Source organism: Cebus imitator, unplaced genomic scaffold, assembly GCF_001604975.1.
Source record: "Cebus imitator isolate Cc_AM_T3 unplaced genomic scaffold, Cebus_imitator-1.0 Scaffold24, whole genome shotgun sequence".
NCBI classification, from domain to species: domain Eukaryota; kingdom Metazoa; phylum Chordata; class Mammalia; order Primates; family Cebidae; genus Cebus; species Cebus imitator.
This window is the reverse complement of record NW_016107339.1, coordinates 7,472,367-7,480,460: the sequence shown is the minus strand read 5'-3', so window position 1 is coordinate 7,480,460 and position 8,094 is coordinate 7,472,367. Positions and strand designations below refer to the sequence as shown.

Genomic DNA, 8,094 nt, shown 5'->3' with positions numbered 1-8,094 from the left:
GTGGGCCAGGTAGGGAAAGCCAGGTGGGGCTCTTTTGTTCCTAATTCCTGCCAAAAGCTCTGGAATGAGGGGGCTCTGTAACTCAGGGTTGCAGACCAAGTAGCCAAAGATCAACCATTCCAGAGGAAATCTGGAAGAACTCCTCTCGTAGGATGAGAACATGAATGGGGTGGGAATAACTCAAGGGTTAAAACTTCAGCTGCTCCTCCCTGAACGGATTTTCCCCGCTCTGGGTTACCCTCCCACAAGAGCGTGGGAGCTGCCTTTCTTTCTCTCTCTCTCTCTCTCTAATAAATCACTCTTCTGCAAAACTCTTTGGGTCCACAATTTTATTCGAATGGTAAACTCACGGCACTTCTGGGGCCTCTTTCCCCATTCTTCAGGGTTAGAGGGACCAAGGACCTCTGAGCTCTGGGAGCTGGGTACACTCCCCGGTTACACAGCCACTGTGGGTGGGTCAGGTAACGTGAACTTCAAGGTTCTGCTTGGATGTAAGAGACTGTACATGGTAAGAATCAGAGAGGGTTCAAGGCGTCCAGGCTCAGGGCCACTCAGCTTCCACACACCCTCCTAGTCCTTCATGCTAGTGATGGCCGAGGTCAGCACTGTCAGCTACGGGAACATTCGGCAAAGTAAACTCAAGAATATCCTGATGACGGCAGCAGTCGGCAAACTTTTTCTGTAAAACGCCAGAGTGTAAATATTTCAGTCTTCGTGGGCCAGAGAGTCCCTGTCATAACGATTTTGTTCGGCCACCATCTGCCAGAAGCAGACATAGAAAATACGCAAACAAAGGAGCATGGTTGTGCTCCAATAAAACTTTATTCGCACGCACAAGTGGCAGGTCCTGTTTGCAAACTCTGTTTGCAGTGTTGCCCTCAGTCACTCACACGGGGTGCACAGAGTGATGGACGATTTCCTCTGCTGGCAGAGAACAAAGAATTCTTTTCCACGGCAATCCCAAAGCATGATCCTATTTTGGTTTTGACTTCTAAACAATTATATTTATTTTATTTTATTTTTGAGACAGAGTCTCCCTCTGTTGCCAGGCGCCAGGCTGGAGTGCAGTGGTGCCTCCTGGGTTCAAGCAATTCTCCTGCCTCAGCCTCCTGAGTAGCTGGGACTACAGGCGTGTGCCACCACGCCCAGCTAATTTTTGTATTTTAGTAGAGACAGGGTTTCACTAGGTTGGCCAGGATGGTCTCGATCTTTTGACTTTGTGATCTGCCCGCCTCGGCCTCCCAAAGTGCTGGGATTACAGGTGTGAGGCCAGGAGATGGGAAGTGAGAGCTAATGGGCATGGAGATTCTTTTGGGGGTTATGAAATGCTCTTGGAGAAGATAGTGATGGCTGTGTGACTTCATGTCTATACTAAAAACCAATGGAATGTATACTTTACCAAGGTGAATTTTATAGCATGTAAATTATGTCTCAATTTTGGAAGCCTCTTCATTAGGAACACATGAGCCTACTTCTGCAGCACATATGCTAAAATTGGAATGACACAGAGATTAGCATGGCCCCTGCGCAAAGATGACACACAATTCGTGCACATTCTATGTTAATACAAAGAACGTATTTGCACTCCAACTTACACGTGCCCCCGGTCATCTTTGATTCTGTTAACAATTTTTCTTTGGTAAAACCCACAAGAGGAAAAATACTCTCCTTTTCTAAATTGCTCACTAGATTGACTAGAATGGTGTCTAATAAATTCTTTTTTTTAATAATGAAAATGCAAGAATGATTTTATAGTTGGGGCATCTGCTGAAAGGCGGTGTTGTTATGTAATCATGCTCCTGTCTTAAAGAGGAATTTAAACAGTTCCTCTGATCTTTTAAATATTCAAAAAGATTATTTTTGAGACTGCTGTTTAAATGGAGAAAGTAGGATTTAAGAAGGTGCAGCTTCAAAGCTGGAATTCACAGAGCTGTAGAGAAGTTTATAAAGCAGTATCACAAAATAAAATTAAAGTGTTCCCACAAATTATAAGGGCATTCTTTTGAGACTAAAAGCATTTCTTACAGTGTTCAAACATATCTCAATATACTAAAGAGAAAGGAAAACACTTTACATGTAGACTTTATTTTACCGGAATGATAGTGCCTTCTGGGTCTTGCTTCACTGGGATTTTTAAAAATCAAGGAAATGTATATGAATGTGCTTTGCTCCCTCTGAAGAAATGTGACATATAAATTCAAAACGTTGTTATCTTAATTCAATAAAACTTTATGTAAATGACATAAAAGCACCTGGCGAATTCTAGTTTACGCTCTAATTACACAAAACATTTTTCACTCACTCCATAAAAGGGTTATAGCCTGACTTTTTTTTTATTTATGTGAGCTTGAAATGAAATGCACTCACTTCCCAGTAGGGAGGTGATTCGCTGTCAAATCATGGGAGAAGGATGAAAGTTGATGCGGATAGTCACATCCACGTGCTCCTACCCCGCCTCACCGGCCACGCTCTGGACCAAACAACTCCTTTTTCTTTTTTTTATTCTAAATTGCTCCTTGAGAAGTCTTGTTTATACAATTTTACGCAAGCTAAGGGGAAGCCCATTGCGTTCTAGGTGTTTTTCTTCTCCCCCTCTCTCTACTTTTTCACAGAACCTAATTATTGGACACATCGCTTTCTTAAAACAATCAAGAACAGAAAGGCGGGTCCTCCTTGCCGTTCCCTCTGGCTGAGGAAACGCAGCCAGTTCAGGGTTTAGGGCCCTGGAATTTTCTCTGAGCAATAACCAGCTTGGAGTGGGCTCTGCCAATGAAGTCCACGGGGGCTGGGTAATCAGAGAAAAGCCCCAGAGATGCCCGTTCCCTGCAAGACCTGGGGAGGGGGGTCCCCTGACCAGAGGAGGGCTGGCCTTTTGCAGGGGTCCTTTCAACTGCTCCCCGTAGACCTCCCACCAGAAATCTGCACTCCTCCCGCCCCCTTTGCCTCTGCAGGAAGTTTCACACTCACTCATCTGGCCCAGAAACAAGCTTCCTCCTTCTCAGATGCAAGACCACCGACTGGCTCTGGAATTCCTTCACAGACTGACCAGGCCCTCCTGGAGCAGGCTCCAAAACGCCAAATGATTAATGTGGGTGTTATGTGTATTGCAGACCGTCCATCAACGGGAGTGGGAAAAAACCACCTTTGGAGGCCGTCTCCAGGCTTAGGCACAACAGTGAGTTCCCAGCTTCAAAGGAACTTTATCTAAAAGCCATTTTTCTCTGGAGCTGAGAGGAGCAGGGAGAGCGGGCAGCTGGCCAGCCACAGCTGGAGAGAGGACTGGGAAGGCCTGTTGAGCACCAGTTCCTTTGCTGGGTTGCCGGGTCTGGTTTTCTTTTGGCCGTGTCAAATTCTGGCTTGAGTTTGTACTGATGTTGCCAGCTCATTCATTATACCCATAAAATGATAACGCCAGCAATAACAACAATGAATAATAATAACAGCAGCAGATCCCATTTACTCAGCACGCACCATGTGCCTGGTGCCGGGCTAAATGTTTAACCTCAATTTTCTCATTCAATCCTTACAGACTCCTAGAGGTTCCATGACCTCCCTAAACCCAAGTTGGCCATGAAATTTTGTCTGAATCCAAAGTCCATTGAGTACTCTGGTCTTCTACATACAGCCTGGGCTGTATTTTCCAATCCCCAGAGGAGGGAACTTTCAGAAGGCTGTTACCTCCCCAGGCCCTGGAGGCTGGGACGTCACCGAGGGGCTATCATTTTTAGGGAGGTCCTATGCACACAGAGATGGCAAAGCAATGCACCCACGTCTTTACATCAAAGGCTAAAGGAAATGTCACACTCTCAAATATTATAAGGAAAATTATAAAACTGGTGAATATTAGAGTCAAGCAAAATTTGCCTTTTATATAGTAGACACTCCAAATCGTTCTGTGAAGTAGAACCCTCTTTTTTTTTTTTCCTGTTAGGCTTACCTCTTTTGTGCTTAGTAGACACTTTTGATGTCTTTGTAGGGGAGGAATTGCCCAAGCTTATTTTCTTCATGATATCTTGAGTTGTTGAGCCATGGATTCTCAGGCCATGTAAAATGTAGGTGGAAACACAATTCTTTCCTTAATTTCTTTGTCTCTATTATCTTGATATTTAAAACATATCTTGGAGCCTAACTGATTAAGCTATTTTTGAACATATCATAGTAATGTGAAACACAAATTAGCATACATTATTTTTCCAGGGCTGGAACATTTATTGAGGTTTCAGAACCTAAACATTTCCCAAGAAAATCTGCAAATTAATATTAGCAGAGTCCATTAATTCTTTCTAGAAACAGGTGCTAAATGAATCCTAAATTTATAAAGAATAGAAACTAAAACAGGACAGCCTATCAGAGTTTATTTTAAATAAGATCCAGATGGAAGATTTCCACTTGGGCGTTTTGGCAGCACACCCTGGTTTCTAGGCCGAGAGCCCCCTGGAGTCAGCCACAATCCCCTCTGCTCTAGTTGCCTAGTCAAGGGGCAAAATCAAAGGCCTGTCCTTTCCTCTTCCCTCATTCCAGCCCTGCCCGCCAAGTGTCTCCATGCAAAGGATCCTTTGTAGTTGTACCTAATTTTCCTTCAGGCCTTGTAACTCTTTATTTCTTTGGCAACATCTGTTTTACTCCAGTGGGGTGAGCAGGCACAAGTAATAATGTGGATAATTCAGACCAAGCTGCGTGCATTCTGGGAGAGGCATGGAACAGGGACGGTGCCTCAGCTGGCCTGTTGGCCCCCTAGGACACCCAGGCAGGCTTGCACCCGTCCAGCTGTTGTGGGATACTCCCCAGTTCAAAACCTCCACATAGGCTAAGACAGGTCGCGGAACCCAGCTGGCCCAGAGCTCTTCACGACAGGGCTAAGTTACTTCCCACGCTTGCCACCCATGTCTTCCACCTCCACTTACGGTGCCCTTGAATGTGTCCCCAGGCCTTTGCTGAGCTCTCTTCTTCCTAAAAGCCCTTCCTTCCTGACATGGCCAGAATCCTAGACAGTTTTCCAGGCTGAAAGACAGCTTCCCTCACGGCCTGCCTCACTTCTCTGCAGCCATAATGAAACCTCGTCCACTTGCCTTTCTCCCTTCCTCCTTCTCTTCTTCCTTAATATTTTATTATGGGAAACCTCAAACATATTCAAAAGCAGACAAAATAATACAGTGAAATGCTGTGTTCCTCTTGCCCAGGTTCAACAATGTGAATGCATGCCCAGCGAGGTTTCACCTGTTCCCATTCCATCATTTTGAAGCAAATCCAAAATTTCATCATTTCATCCACGAGTGTTTCAGAATATGTTTCTAAGGATTATTTTTTAAAAAACTTAATACTATTATCATACCAAATACAACAATTCCTTAAGATCACTGCATTTCCTCAATTGTCTAAGAATTTTTTTTATAGTTTGTTTAAATGAGAATCCAAGTAAGGTATCCACATGGCAAATGGCAGATTGGTTTCTCAAGCTGCTTTGAATTTGCGGCGCTCCACCTATCTCTCCCTAATTTCACTGTTAGAGATCCAGGGTCCCTTGCCCTGCAGAGCCCCGGAGTCTGGACTTTGCCGAGGGAGTCCTAGAGTTTTCCTTTGATCATCCCTCTGCTCTGGCATCTGGAGCCCTTGGAGTCACTGGGAGGTCTCCGGGGACTTGCCTAGGAGGCAGGGTCCTTGAGGCGAGGTCCTTCCCTCCCAGGTCCCTCAGGAAATGTCCTCAAGTCTATGGCAGGTGTGACTTACTATCCTGAACCTTCAGATTTCAGGAGTGTCTCTGCCGGGAGCCCGCACCTCAAATCCCACAAATTGGGGCAGAAACTCTGCAGCCTCTGCCAAGACAGACCCTCATCAGGCCCCTGAGCTCCAGCCAGGAGCCCATTCCACGTGGAATCTGGGGGAAAGTTCAGTGCCCGGGCCGCCGGATTCTGGCCTTGCCTGGCTTTTTGCAGTGTGGCCAATGCCCAGGTGGCCATGGGGCAGGTGGAGGTCCGGATGCACGTCTCCTTCTCCAAGCCAAAGCCTGGGAGAGGAAATTGCCATTTCTGAGCATCTTAGACTCTCTCTCCTTCGGCTTTCCTTCTTACCTCGCGGTGGGTCTCCTTCCCACCTGCATTGCGTTTACTTAAGTCTCTACCCATTGATACGCCAGAGGAGTGATACAAGGATTAAACAATTCAAGAGAACTGCCGTGGTGCAAAATCATTTTCTGAAAGTCAGAAATCTGATACCACCTATCCCTGTTTAACCACCCAGTTCATTCCTGAAATTATTGCTGCTAAGGACAAAGTCATTTAATGAAAGAAATTTCTCCCATTAATTTTAATGGGAAAAAAGTATGATGCATTGTCTTCCAACCCAAGACACCCAAACAATTTTCACAGGTTGGAAACTCTACCCATCGAACAATGAAAGTAAGTAATGCAAGTGATAAACAACTACACAAAGGTAGGGGCATCTAGATTGTACATAAAATGCAATGTAATCAAGGTCTTTGGAACTTACCAAAGGAGCAAGAGTAGCTGAGGGAGGATGTCCGTCTTTGGAAGGCTCATTCTTTCCTCATGTTTACATCACCAATTTTTCAGTCTTTGGGCTCACAACTACTTTGCCTGCAAACGGTCCTTTAAATTATACACAGATAAACATTGCTAGAGAAAAATAAAGGCTGAGCACAAGAGTGCTTGGGAGTGTGGCAATCACACAAATGTCCAAGAAAGTGGGAGCTACAGAAGGTGCTGGCTTCTCTCTCGCTGCATTCACATTTGCAAGGCACACTGAGTCCGTGCAAGCACGGCGCACAGGTGCACAGTTCAGGTCTGTTCCCCATGAGATTCTTTGCTGAAACACTGTTAGGTCAACTAAATTCTGAGTGTGGTTTTGCCTGCCTTGGATATCAAAATATCACTTCTTGTAGCATATTTATTTAGTGTGCTTTTTGGATAAAAGGATGTTGTACTGGAAAAAAAAAAGCCATTGTACAAAATGTGATTCCGGAGCTGTTATGTTGAAGAGTTAATGCAACAGTCATCATGTGAGGAAAACTTGTGTGCCTTGGTCTTTTCCTGAGTTTTTCTTCTGCTGAGAGTCCTGATTTCTGAGAGGCAAATACACGCTTCAGGTAGACTAGCATAAAGGTCAGCTTCTCAGAAAGCCAAAAGAGAGCAGCCCCTTGATACTTCTATTGCCAACATCATACGTATCTGCTCCTTATCCTAAGTTCATAGTTCTTCAAATCACTGATGCGTGCAACAGCATGGATGAGTTCCAAAAACACGCAGCATGAAAGAGGCCAGACAACAGAACACACACTACCTGTGTCTGAAATCTGGAATAGGCACGTCAATCCAAGAAAACACAAACCAGAACGTGTTCCTTGCGGGTGGGAGCAGGGCATTGACATGAAAGAAGCATAAAGAAATTTTCTGGGGTGAATGAAATGTTCTTCACCTTGTTTTGGGTGGTGGTTACACAGGTATATGCAACTGTCAAAATTCACCAATCTCAACATGTAAGATCTGTGCATTTTTTTGTAGGTCGGTGCAAAACTAATTGTGGTTTTTGCCATTGAAAGTAATTGCAAAAAGTAAATTTTCAATGCCATTAAAAGTAACGGCAAAACTCACAATTACTTTTGCATCAGCCTAATTATTAACAGCAAAAACCACAATTATTTTTGCACCAACCTAATATATTTAAGAATATTAAAATAAATGAATAAAATAATTCAAGAGTCTCTTAACACGGTTATGAAATGTGTGCCGGAATAAACTTTACAGGCTTTGAGGTTGGAAGGCTCAGGCGTGAATTCCAGTTCTACAACTGCTGTAGGATCTTGGGCAAGTTAATTGACTTTTCTTAGCCTCAGTTTTCTTTTTTTTTTTTTTTGAGAAGGAGTCTCACTCTGTTGTTCAGGTTGGAGCGCAGTGGCATGATCTTGGCTCGCTGCAATCTCTGCTTCCCAGGTTCAAGCGATTCTCCTGCCTCAGCCTCCTGAGTAGTTGGAATTACAGGTTTGCACCACCACACCCGGCTAGTTTTTTGTATTTTTAGTAGAGATGGGGTTTCACTGTGTTAGCCAGGATGGTCTTGATCTCCTGATGTTGTGATCTG

The 8,094-nt window shown here is 44.4% G+C and overlaps 1 pseudogene; it reads left to right on the top strand.

Annotated features, from left to right (window-relative positions):
• The first annotated feature begins 1,468 nt into the window (after positions 1–1,468).
• LOC119470221 lies at positions 1,469–1,566 on the top strand (annotated as a pseudogene).
• The last annotated feature ends 6,528 nt before the right edge of the window (positions 1,567–8,094 follow it).